This window comes from Corvus kubaryi, unplaced genomic scaffold (genome assembly GCF_017639235.1).
Source record: "Corvus kubaryi isolate FWS band 111438036 unplaced genomic scaffold, C.kubaryi_AGA036_p1.0 69, whole genome shotgun sequence".
Classification (NCBI taxonomy): Eukaryota; Metazoa; Chordata; class Aves; order Passeriformes; family Corvidae; genus Corvus; species Corvus kubaryi.
In genome coordinates, this window is record NW_024582057.1 from 4,621,838 (window position 1) to 4,636,083 (window position 14,246).

Sequence of the window (14,246 nt, forward strand, 5' to 3'; positions counted from 1 at the left end):
GGCAACAGCTGAGCCTTCAACCAGCCCCAGTGTTTCAGTAGAAACACATCTGGGATGTGCTCATCAAACACATTCTGGAGAAACAGTGAAGAGAAACAGGTCTGAGTCTCCCTTGCCAGGGCCCTTATGTTTTTATGTTACCATCCATCTGAGCCAGCTGTGTAGGAACTTGTTGCTGTGTAAGAAAAGCTTTATTTTTTTCATCCTGCTAGTGCAGACCTCTGTCAGTACACAATGTGTAAACCTGGAGTGTCATGGGGGTCACAGTTCTGGCTCATGCCCTTGAATAAGAATTTTATCAATGTAAAAATGCTCACTGCTAGAAACAAAGCAGTAGGCATCTTGGTTTGTTTTGCTCAGTAACAACATGGATACTGTTTTGCCTTGGTGAATCTCTGCACTCAAGTTGACTTTTTCCTATCAATTTTAGGTGCATCAAAATGGTGTATTTCAATCTAGAAAAAGAGCTTCCTTCCTGTTTTTAGAGGGTTTTGTTTTTTCTTGATCAGTGCATGCCTTTCAGAAATGTAGTAAGTGGCATGAATGAATCCTCCTTGTATGTGAACCTTGCATGTGAACCTTGCCTGTGAGTTGTAGACTTGCACTTTAATAAAGTGATTTTGGTTTTTTGTATGCTCTAGTTTTCATGTAGGCTCCCTAGACTTAGAGGCTTATGAAAGAGTCCATAGACAAGCTCGTAGTCAAAGAGGGCGAGGTTGGAAGGGACCACTGGAGGTCACCTGGTCCAACCTCCCTGCTCAGGCAGAGTCCCCTAGAGCACATTACTCAGAATTGTGTCCAGAGAGCTTTTGATTATGTCCAGGGAAGGAGACTAGCATTTTTCACCAGTGAAGAGCTGTGCTGTTTTCCAAAAAACTGCTGATCTTTATATAGCAGTCTGTGCCTGTATATCCAGAAGAGTCCTTTTTTGGCAAGAAAGAGTACAATGGAAACCCGGCAGTGGCATTAGAAATAATTTCCTTACATGATACTTTGTCAGGTCCCAGCTGAACTGAGAAAGCGTTAATCCGTTGCCCCAAGAACTCTTTGTCAGACTGTGTAGACTGGGTTGATGATCTCAGGCAAGACAGATTTCCTACAGATTACAGAGGCATATCTTAACACTGAGTCAGTTCTTGTCCAAAAATTATGGGTAGCCTGAAGATAATGCCCTGCAGTAGCAGGCAACCTGCCACAGGGCTGCCAAAGGCTGGCCAGATTTTGAACAGCACCCAGCAGGGCCAGCATTCTGTGAGTCACAGTATTTTGTGGCTGGTGTCTGTAAGAGATGGCAGTTTTTATTTCCCAGCCTCTGGTGAGCTTGGATTTGGTGGGAGCCAGGCACTGCTGCACAGAGGCAGATAGAGCACTGTAGCTGCTGTATCTCAACCTGTGCTGTGTTTGGTGGCATTTTTCCTCTGGGTAAGACAGAATCTCCTGCAGCACATGCAGTGTCACTTGGTATGCCGGACTCCCAGCTGGGAAGGAAATCTACAGCCCTGAGTATCACTTTGCAGTAGCTGCTGAGTTGTGTTCTTATCTGTTATCTCTCTTCATCATTTCCAGATTAAGTCATGCACAGGCAACATGATTTATATAGCTCAGTGGAATGAGTCATAAAAATTAAATGCCCTGTTATCCTTATTTCTTAATCATGTCTCATCCTGGTCATTCTTTAAAAGAAGAAATCTTCTAATATATCTTCAGTGATAAGAAAAGACTCCTTGGTTTCTCTTTGTTGCTCACATAGACAGATTTATTTGCCTGTTGCACATTGACATGCTCATCTCCTCTTCTCTCTCTCTCGGTCTCTCTCTGTCTCTTTCTCTCATGTTCTTACACTGTCCTGGAGGTCCTGCTTTCTTATATGTACATTGGTACACAAAACACAACCAGGACAAAAGGCTTGCACATCCTAAATAGCCTGGTTGATTTTTACTTGGTCTGGAGAGCCTTAAAACCTGAAAAGGCATTGAATATCAACAGTGTGGCACTTTATCCAACAAGAGAATATTTGTTTTCATAGGTGAGCTACCCAGTACCAGCAGTCCTGGCCTGCCTGGCTATGGTGTGAACTGAGATGGAAGAAAACACTCTACTTTCCCAAGAATAGGCACAGGTTATCTTTTCTTTAACCTTCCAGTTTGTTTGTTTGGGTTGTTTTACCCTCTACCCATTTGAGGTGTGTTTCTGGTTCAATGCCCCTGTAAAGGCCAGAGGAATTAGCACTGTTGAAAGAAATCCAGTACTGAATTGCCCTTGTGTTGTCTGGACTTTGTTATGGCTTCAGTTCATTAAAACCAAGAGACAGACAGCTGGAAGAGAGAGAGAGAGAGAGAGAGCAGCTAGAGGGGGGCACTTGGGGCTGGACTGTGGTAAGTCCCCTTGAGGGGCCAGACCTATTTTCTTTCGAAAAAAACACTATGAAAAAGTCACAGCTGTGAAATGGCAGGCTGAGTAGGAAATGACATATTCCAGGCAAGTTGAAGAAAGATAGATGCTCTATGCCCTAATTTTCCCAAGTTCCTCACCTCCGGTTCCCATCAGTGCTGCTGCTCAATGTGTAGATGGGTGTGTTGCATCCCTGCCTCACTTCTCCAATTCTCTGAGGTCTGTTGATTTATTCCTCCACACACCTCCCATTCCTCTGATGTCACTGAACAGCGACCTGGGCAGGTCCCATTGCTGGTGTGGTAGGCTGCCTGCAGCATCTGCTGATTGTGGGCATCCCTGAGGACCTGTGGGCAAGGGTATTTCTCCATGTGGAATCCAGCTTCCAAGTATTTGTTGACACTATCCCAAGCAGAAGGACAAGGCACAGGATGAAGGATGCAGTAGAGGAGCAATGGTGCCTTCCCAAAGACTGAAACAGAGAGACACAGCCAGCTGAGGAAAAGGGAGAGGCAAGACTGAGCCCTTAGTTTGTCTCGTTTTCCCTGAAAACTGAGTTCTTCAAAAAGCTGAATTTCATGTAGCTGTGTCAAATCAAACTTCCAGGTCTCCCACCAATTTAGGTAAAATTATCAAGGCAGCCTAAAATAGGAGTAGAGTCCTTGAGGCATGGTAGCAATACAGCGACTCGTTCCTATCAGTTCTCTAAAAACTTGCTGTTGCTACACCAGTAATTGCAACAAGGGAGATGATAATTGTAACAAGCTGTCCTATTTTAAACAACGAACCAGGAATTAAACTTTTCTCCCTTCTCTGTTCTCAACTTTTATCCCTCTTTTCTTCTCCTCTCCCCACATTTAACCATTTAATGGCAAAGAAAAATAAAAGGAAACAAAGAGGAAAATAAGAACAAAGAATATACAGGAAAATAATGATGTAGGAGAGGGTCTGCGTAGAAAAAGGCCTGTTTCTCCCATTTCATAAAAAAAAATCAGAGAAGTGTTTTGAAACCCAAATTTTGAGCCATCTTTTTTTTTTTTTTATTAATTTCCCAGAGGATCAAATACCTAATAAAGTATTTTATTTGAAATCATGCACCCGCTCTATTAAATAAACCACTGGAAATGAGTTCTTGTAAATGTGTCAATATCTGCTAAACAACATACAATATGAATAAATCAATGTGACTGAATACTCCTGTACTTGGAGAGAAATATGCATCAATACTCTTTTGAAGTTATTTCTGTCTGATGTGTCAGAATATACTAAGCTGTTTCATAGACCTTCTATCAAAGAATAGCAAAAACCATACAAAATATAATTTAAAAATAGCTACTTATTAGGAAGAACAGATGGTGCATTCATATGCCACAAAATTGCAAAATTTTAGCAACCTTGAATATCAAGTTCTTGAGTTGTAACTCATTTGCACTGGAAACTTAGCAAGTCAGAAAAAACACACTCAGAATTCTTCAGAGCTGTAAAAGAAGCGAGTGCTGACACATTAAATAAAACGCGCCTATTTTTATGTCAAGTCCTGATAACAGTACATTTTTTCATTTTCAAACATAAAGAGAGAAAGAATTCAGTTCTTTCCAGACTTGGACAAGGCACCTGACTCACAATGGAAAATATTTTTATGTCTTATGTCAGCATTACTTTGCTCCAAATTAAGGGCTGTGGTGCTGAAATCTTTCTTTTACAATAGCCTCCATTTCTCACCAGTTCTCTCCCATAACAGCGTTGAATGTTGGAAATGCAACACAGAAGTGTTTCAGTTCACTCAGCTTTGCACACCAATTTTCATTTATGTCTGAATGCAAAATTACATAGTGAAATGTATATTTTATGATGCAACCCAGGGAAACCATGGAGGAAGAATGAGAACTTGAAACCAGGTTTCTCAAGCAAATTAGTCCAGATCAGACTTTTTGACTGAAATATTACAGAAAAAATATGGTTATATGCATCTAAGGTGTCACTGCAAGCATTTAGGGGCCAAGGCTGAAGACTCAAATTTCCCTTTCAATTTAACTGACTATCCCGGTCACTTGTTAGTATCTGAACTGAATGGCAAACTGAACACGTTTGCAGAATTAGGTCCTTGAAGGATAAATCAATAAACTTGGAAACAGAGATGTATCAACGCTGAAAAAATGCTGGTATTACTCAGACAAGTACAGAAGGCTTGGTATGAGCAGCTGGAAAACGGTGACATAAATTCTTATCAATTGTGCTTTTCACTGGGAGCTATGAATGGTGGGGCTGGATCTGTCTAGCTTTTTGCACCCTAGTTTAATGAATTCTTGAAGCCCATATGAAAAGTCATCTGTGATATTATTTTGCGCAGGACAAAGTCCCATTGATGTCAATGGGGCTTGAAGAATACAACAGGGGCAGGGCTTGCTTAAGATGCTTTCGTCCCATCATTTGCAGCCAGCTTGTACCTCAAGTACATTGGACTTCTCATACCACATCTGGAATCATGGTCTGTAACTTCCACAGTCCCTGTCAACTTTTCTCTTCTGCTCTTTCCCATGGTTGTAAATATTGCAGAAACTGGGCTGGTTGGACATGAATGCCGACCATGTCTTTTATCCCTCTAACCACCTTCTGTTGCTTTTAGTGGTAGTGCCCAGGATGTGTTAGAAGCTGCTGTCTGAACAGTAAAGTCACTTTTAGCAAGTGCCATCTTTACTGTCACTCTTCATGCAAGTCCACAGACACTGCCCCAACCTTTTCAACAAAAACCACCAACAAGGAGTAGCAGAGCTCCCTGTACCTCAGCTGAGCTTTTTGTGTCATTGCAATGCTGCAAAACACAAGCAAGAGTGAACTTGAGAGCAGCAAGTCTACCAGTTAAACTGCTCATGAAACAAATAGGACGTAAGCTGAGCTTGCTCCATCTTCGCAGCTGTATACAGGTCTCTGGATTAGGAGACAAGTCAACAGAAGTTTATGTGCAGTTGTTTGTAACAGCACAAAAGAGAGATTATTTTCCTCTCCTTTGCTTTAATCTGTAGTGAGAGGTCAAGATCAGTTTAGAAGATGCCTGTAACCTTGATCCAGTGAAGAGAAAAACAATATTTCAGTTTACCCGAATGAACAGTAGACACACATCTCACATATGATTGGATGTGAATGTTAGAGACCTGAGGAGAGCAATTTTTACCATTATAATAGGGTTTTTTTGCATCAGGCAGTACCCTCTGCTGTCAAAGATTTATGAGAAATTGATGCAAATCAGGGTGGCCCCATCTCACAACTTTGTTCTCCCTCTGCAGCACAGAAAGCCACTTCATTAGGTTTGACTCAGTACCCACCTGGCTCAAAGATAGCATAGCTATTCACTGATGTCATCCACAGATTTCAGGGTAGAGCACTGTGAGCTGGGACCTGTTCCTTTCTATATGTTTGATATAACATAAAAAAGCTTCAGCTGACCCCTCCTGAGTTTCTCGCCAGTCAAACTCACATTGAGAAATAGTCTTAAACCACCTCTGTCGAGGAATGCCAGTGCTGTCTAAATGATCTGGCTTTCTGATGGTAGTCACACATGGAATGCATTCACAAGGTTTCTTCAAACTGGGAGTGAGTACAGTGAGAACTGATCTACAGCGAGATCCTGGCATATACTCCAAAACTATTGAAACCAACAACTTCAGTGCTGTTTCTACATCCTTTCTAACTATACTAAAATTACCAATTTCTGATAATTCTATTCTTGAAATTTGTCCTTGAGTTAGCTTATTCTTTCATTTTTTATTTCAGAGGAGATTTCCCAACGAAAACTTGTCCTGAAAGAGATATAAATAACATCTGGGTGTGACAAGTTCTTTAAAGAGCTGACTAAGTCAGAAAAGAGCACAAAGAATTTTTTTTCTTTTCTCAGTATGGTAGTCGAAACTGGTAATCTCTTCCTCTTCAGTCAGCCCAGCTATGTGAGGGTGGTAGGCCAGGCTGCAGGAGCTAGACTCATTCAACATTTCATGAGAATCAAATTCTCCTCAGCCTAGCTTCCCTCCTGCTTCTTTCTTCCCTTTGTCTTGTTACCTCCTCAGGATAACCTAGAGTTAATTCATGTTACTTAAGCCTGTCCTAGAAACTAAGCTTAAGGTGAGAAGTTTCTCCTCCCAAGAGCTTCCTTTATATAATTTTCTTTACCACACCTTCAGTTTATTGTACAGCTGTCATACAGTACATCTTGTTCCTGCTTACCTCTAGTAACATATCAGAAGTTTGTCATTTATCTATGGGAAAACAATTGGTAAATACTGTCTTGCTATTCTTCTGTGAGAATTTTATATTCTCTTAAGCAAATTAGATATGGCATACATTTTCCTCTGTTTAGTATTGTTTCATCCCTCAAATGCTACTCCATGAGGATTGCCAGTAGATCCTTCCTGCATATTTTTCCCACCATCCTATTTCTGGCGTCTCCATATCAACCTCATGCCCACCTCTTTTATCATTTACACATGGCATAATATCTTGGGAACAATCTCATTTCCTTGGAGAAGATCCCCTAGACTTTTGCACTTAACCATTTCTCATAAAATTAGGTCGGCTGTACCTCTCCTTTGCTCCACCCTCACAGCTTCTTAGCAAATGCTAATCTGAGAATATATCTGTGTCTAAACCCTTTACTCAGCTGGGAAGCGTAACGGTACTTCGGGGTGAAGAGCATCCTGAGAATAAACTGCTCACTACTGAATTGCCACTAAATTAATACCAGGTTGAGAACTCTGAGCTGATCACCCTGCTCTGCTCATCTTGATGCATTGCTGAGAGCCTTCCTGTTTCGGAAGGCAGTTCTTTGTTGGGAGCTTCCTAGGACCCTTAGTGTCAGAAAGGCACTTGCTGCAAGAGGCTGTACAGACTGAGTCTCTTCATTCTTGTTTCACTCTTGCACCATTCTCACCTCTGTCTTGTTGCCTCTTTCAGATGCAGTACCCTAGAGCACATGGTGGTTAGGGATGTCCTCCAGACCAAGTTTCCTAGCCCTGAGGCCTTGTGGCCTGAAGAAGGGACTCCCTATGGATCGCCTGCATGCTACTACAGGCTGAAGGTCTGGAGAAATTCCATGGTTAGTAAGACAGTGAAGAATTTGCCTGGACAAGAGCAGGATTTCACTATATAAGCCATTTCATTCACTCAGTAACAGCTAGTTAGAGCTAATGATGTCTCAGTTATTCCTTTCTGTAACTGATGCTGTGACCCAGCCCAAGTGTTCCTCAGTCTGGAGGACACCACAGGGGAATTTCACTCTTAGGAAGCACCTCTTCTGCCTGTGACGAGGACAAGCCTTGGTGACCAGGCCACAGATGGCTTTGGAGTAACCACACTGAACCTCATTACAAAACCTCATATTTGTGTACAAGCTTTCAGGAAAGAACAGAAAGTGAAGCATCAGCCAACACTTCCTGTAGATCCAGCCTTGTGCATGTGCTTGGGTAGTGGTGTTTCATTTTGCTAGTTAGCTGTTCTCATCAGAGATGAAAAAGAAGCTGTCAAATGGTTGCACAAGAGAAATATGACCTCTGGAGCATCCTGACCACTCTGCAAAGGCGTCTGCTGTGAAAGCATCAGCAGCCTGCTCAAACAGCCCAAAGACAAGGTTTCATTGAGTTCTCCATCATCGTGTTGTGGTCACAACACGCTCTTGCAGGACAGGTCTAGGACCAAATTCTGCACATGAGATCCTGCCTGTAAGGGACTCTGTTTGGATAAATATTGGCTTGCTCCTTCAGATCAGCAGCGCTGACTTTGCACTGAACACAACCATAAAGTACAATCTTTGCTGAGTGGGGTGGACTCTGGCCATTTTGGGCCACATGCAGCTGAGACCATGGCAGAATTTTGTACCCCAGCTCTCTGCTGTGCTGTAACCAGATGGCAGCAGGTGAAGAACACGTGCTGGCAGTGGGGAGCTCTGTCTCTGGCAGAGGCAGCATGTCCTCAGAAACAGACCAGCTGGGCTCCTCGTAGAGGTTGGACACCGGGAGCCATAAGTGTGATTTCTATTTCACTGCCACTTTTAAAATGCTGACATTCCCTCCCATGCTGCTTATCATCCAAAATTTTTCCATCTTGCCTTTCTGCCCTAGTTTTTAACAATTTTCTCTTCCTGGAGAGACCATCCCAAGGGGCTAAGAGTAAGATCTGGGGACTGTCCTGCTTCCTACTCAGTGTTCATCTAGACTGACCTGCTTCTCAGATGCTTTCCCTGTCTCCCCTTCCCAAGCCTCATTTCTGCAGCAATGCCTGACATTCTCTGGGCAGGGTGCTGGGAAGAGACGGAAATGAGCATTTGCAGACACTTTGAACAGTCTCCTGAATAAATGGAAGAAACCTAAAGGATCCCTAGACAGCAGGGATTATTGATTTTATAGCTATTTCAACAGCTTCATCAGCAGTGGCATGTAAAAAGAGCTCATCATTTATAAACTGACTCTTCCAGGGATCAAAGGCTTGTCAGGCAACAATTAGTTCTGGTAATTTATCAGTTGTTTGACCTTGTCAGGTGGAGAGAGAAGGCTAGTTCTGCATCAGCTCCCCTGCAAAGTTGTGACTGTAGCCAGGGCCAGGTAGGATGTGCAGGTCACTCATTTGCTAAATATTTCATGTCCTCCAGTGTTCCATCAGTCTTTCTGATACCTGATCCAATTTGGTTAGGCTGTCAGCTGAAAAGGAGGCATCTCTTAGCACACTAATGTCACCCCAGCCACAGGTTCTTTGTCTCCTTAACAATGTCCCTGTCAAATCCCTGCCAAGCAGCTAAACAAATTGGAATGCAGCAAAAAGAAGGAAAAAAGAAAAAAATCCAACCAAAACCTGTGGTCTGTTAGCCCAAAAACCATTCAGAGCTTCCCAACTGTGCTGTCCATCCAGAGAGGAAAAACTGAGGGCAAATATACTGTTTCCTTGTAGACCTCATTGTAAAAAAAAATATTAATGTAGACAGCACGATTTGAACAGATCAGAATCCTGAGGAAAAATAACCATTCTGTGCAGCAGGGCCTGGTCTGGGTGCTAAGAACAACTGCACCCTTTGCAAAGCATCCTTTGCAAGGCACCTACAGAATTTGGCTATACTGACCAGAACTCATGCTAGTTTAAATGGGGATAAAAAAGACAGATATCTGGGCAGAGAGCTCTTTGATTCTGGACTTTTCTGACAATGCATAGTAGATACAAAATGTGTTGTACAACATTGAAAAGACCTTCACTGCAATACGTTACATTTCATGTACACACATTTCCATGCCTACAAGTACACATGCCAGGTTGGTAAATGCCTCAAATTTTCCCTGATGTACCTGATTGCATACACCTGATAATGTATTTATACAATCACATTTTTTTTAAGAACAGTACCTTTCTTACTTGCTATGTGGCTGGACTCAATCCTGCACTCTCCTATGCTGAGAGCTTAATTTTGCAACTTTTTTTTCCAGTATACTTTCCATGTATAACCACTGGTTTAATTAATTTGTAATGTGGGCCACTAAAGAATTTCCAGTGGAAGGGCAAACTGTTCCAGCAATTTCACATATGCAGGTTGTTTTAAAGCATATATGAACTTGCATCCCTTAATTACGTTTCATGGTTCTTCAAATGTTCATGGAACACAGGCTGAAAAAACAGTTACCATCAGAGCTTCATACAGAAGCAGCTCACAAAAGCTGTGTTTGGTCACAGGGACAGTACAGAAATGCTTGCGTGTAAAGAAAAATAAAGGAAAGACTGTAGTTTGCTTGGAAAGTTGAACCCTGTGCATGTATAGACATTTATAGAAACGTCTTTGGAGAAAAATAATTACTCAGCAGAAAGTGGTGAGTTCAAAGAATAAATTTTTACTGTATAGTAATATCTAGCCAACTTCCTGACTTGCCTAAAGGGTCAACACCGGAACCAGCAATCTATAAACTATCGCCAATTCAGGGCAAAGCACGGCACTCATGAACAATTTGCTTTTCAGCCAGGTGAAAGATGTCCTTGTGCTCATGATGAAGCAGACTAAGGGTGAAGTAAAATTAAATTAACAGCTTTAATGCACATTTGGAAGCCACTGGAAAGCACATAGCTGCAAAGTGTCCAGCTGGACGTGTACCGAGAATGACATAATGACCCAGAAGGAAAAACAGCAGGCCAAGTCCTCAGGAAAAGCCATAAGATTTTAGAAAGATAATGGATTAAAATTTCTGGGAAAACTAAGAAAATGTTCTTCTTATGGGTACATGGAAGAAACATGGACCTTTGCTGAGGTGTCTGTGGATTTCATAGCTGTAGGCTATTGCTACATGGCTGATACAATAAAAACTTTTGGTTGCTGAAATCAGTGTGCTCCTCCAAACTCTCATGAGTAATGCCCATTTAGTCCATCCATAGGGAAGCTGGGATGACTGGACAGCACTCCCAACTGAGATACTTTCTCAGAAAAATCTGCTGTAAGGTACTGATAAGACCTGTGGGGTCATTTTGAGATGGTTCTTATAGAAAGAGCAGCTGACACAACAAAGCAGCCCTCATGGCATTACCTGTGGTGGACCTGCAGCCATGTGGGACAGGAGGTTTACATTTCCAGGGGACTGATCAGGGCTGCTGGTGCGGCTTATGACTCGCAGCCACCCTGTCTCCTGTACCCCAAAGGGCACAGTGGCAGCAGCATTGAGCACAGCAGGCTCTGATCAGCCCAGCAATGATCCCTCTTTTCAGCAGCATGGGTTCTTTGATCCCTGCTTGCCTTGCTGCATAATTAAGTCAACTGCCTGATGGATGTGCTGGGCAGTCCACGTGTGAGGAAAGAGAGACTCCTTTGAGGTCACATGAGAGGTAGAGTCATGAGGGAAAAACCCACAGAGCACTCTCAAGACACCTCTCCAGCACAGAGTGTCACGGTTCTCTTTTTGTGCTTGTTTACACTACTCGAAGGAAATGCTCCCACAGGCAAACACACAGCTTAAAGGCCTGCACATTTCTGATAAGAGTATGGCATGCACCATTTGTCCAACTTTTCTGTCCACTTTAGTTTGCTGTCTAGTTTGTGAATATCACTGCTTCATACTCCTGCTAGAGATATGAGAAGATTAAAATAAGAAGCAAAAGAGAAACCATCTTTTGAAACAATAGGACTGAAAGAAAGATGAGAAGGATGACAAGAGGAGAAGTTCTGGCCCACCAAAACATTCAATGCACATGGCTACCTTTGCACAAGAAGTCTTTAGAGAACTCTTTTTTTTTTCATGGTGGATAATTCATCAAGTCCTGGGTTGAACTGCGTTTGTGAAGAGAGATGGAGAAGGCAGAGAAAAATATACATCCAACCTATATTACCAAAATACAGTGCTGCTTTCTTCTTGCCAGACTAGAAGTTGGATTTGTTTCTGGTGACTGGCACATAACGTACATTTTTCCTTTAGCTAGGAAAAAAGTTAGTTTTAGGGCTGTTTTTTAAAATTTTATTTCCTTGGAGGGAAAAACACAACAACAACTCTGTGGGCTCGAATTACAGTTGATGAACTCAAATCATTTCTGTAGCCCCCAAAATAGCTGGAGAGGTCAATGAAACCACAAACTCCATGGGGCTCATCCATTTCTGAATGCAGCTTTTTTTGAGCCAGAGGCAAACTGCCCTATTGCTTACCAAAGTGATATTTATCTAATTTATTACTAGCAAATGCTTGCAGGGAGGAAAAAACCCCAACCAAACAACAAAAAAACTCCTCCAATCCCAGACCAAGAAAACCAAGAGCCACTAAAGGCCTGGGCTAGTATCAGCAAACCAGTGTCTGTTTGTCCCCAGCATGGTGATACAAAAAAGAAGGAAGTCTTTCTGGATCAAATCCTGCTCTTGTTTGCACTGGCAGAAATGATGCCTCTAAAGCTGAGGGAATTGTTGGCTGGCTGGCCGGCCCAATGGACTTCAGGCAGAATTCAGGTCTCCTTGACCTGATCAGAGCAGAGGAGCTTGTCCCAGGCACTAAGACATACCAACTGATTGTTTAACCATATTGAGCAAAATAGGCTTCCCTATCATTTTTCACCTAGCTCAGATTTGATCAGAGATATAAAATAAAGAAAGACATGAACACTCATTCTGGCTATGGTTCTGAAATGTCGTTTGCACGATGTTTACCTCAGGAAAAACGATCTCGTCACTATCTTCGTACTTTATCTGCAGCTTTCTGTCTCTCTGCATACTTACACTTAGCACCACAGCTTCCAAGCATTCTCCTCTAATTAATCAAAAAGTCGGTCCTTTTGTTTCCTAGGTCACGAAGGAAGAACAGTACATTAAATAAAGATATTGGCTGAGGATGGAAGCTGGATTTCTACCCGAGGAGCCTAATAATAGTGCCTTGATGCAGGCCAAGTAAAAATTGATATGGTTTTATATACACAGAGGCAAACAGTTGAGTGTGAAAAAAGTAAACATCAGATAGCACTCAAACAGTGGTTTGTCCAGCTCATTCAGTGTTAGTAAATATAGAAATGTGTTGTGGTGGCTAAATTTATCCTAATGTAAGGAAACATGAACAAAGAGGCTGGTATTTGGTAACTTCTATAGGCAACATTAGGACATCCTGCAAGAATTATTTGGGGGCAGTTCATGATAATGTGGTACAGATTAGAGTCGCCATTTCTGGAAAAATTAGGTCAGAATTATGTAGATAAGATGGAAAGAATTTCAGTAGCATTGTAGTATTTTCCTGACTTGAAGCCTGACTCACACGTCAGAGCTTTGTTTTATTGTATACCTTGTTTTGATCTATAGTCAAAATAGCCTTTATCCAGAGAAAATGAAAATAAACCAGCTGAGAAAGAAAGAATTAAAGTCAGCATTGAATAAAAATAAGTACAGCAAGCCTAATTTTGGAGAATAGTTGTCCTTTCCTGTGAAACCTTTTCCAGTTCCAGAAATGGCCATACTGAACTCAAGAAAAATCAGAGGGAGATACACTTTGATAATGGCTCAGGAACTGAGCTTTTCCTTGCTCTTGGTGTGAGATGGAATTTCAGTCATATGTCAGGTGTTTTTGGGCCACACTGGAAAGTGGTGTCCCTCTTCCCTATACACTTTCCTTTATGCTTCTCAACTTTTATCCTGGATTAGAAGAACCTCACACTAGGAGATAGATCATGGTCATGGAAGGTTCCCTTTTTCAGAGAAGTGAGATTGCTCTAGTTAGAAGAACAAGAGCCTTGACTCTGCAGCCCTGCATCTGCAGTCAGCACAATGTTTCCTTTGGCTTCAGGTAGAATGTTTTTTCACTCAGGTCGTTTATTATAAGTAAGAATGTACTTTTACACTGCTCTGTGTTCAGTGCCATAAATCCCAGCACATATTATGCCTCTCTTTTCTCACCAGGGACTCTAGCCTACATTACTGAATCTCTCTCTGCCATAGAGCTTTGAGAAGGAGGAAACTTCTGGGACAGACCCTGGTAATTGTACATGAGCCAGACTTAAGATAAAATACTTTGTGTTCCCTTTTGCTTATGCAATGAGACAAACAGACTGCTAAACTCTGTTTTTTCAATCTAGCCCATTATTGCAAATCAGGGTAAGCTGCAGTTTATGCCACAAGGCAAACAGTGTGTGTGGGGGGCAGGGAGTGCAGAAGCAGCAGTGCATCCCCTTCCACCCTTGCTTTACACCAGCAGGTCCCTGAAGCCAGCTGAGCAGCATGAAACAGCTCCTGCCACTCTTCCCAAATCCTGCAAGCTCCTGCCATCAGGGCATAGTACCCTCCTCGTGCTCTTTGATTGAGGCTCAGGCTCTTACTTTGCACAACTCTAGGGACCATGCCAAACCCGTGGCATGCCTAAAGGCCAGTGAGTGCCCATCACTAC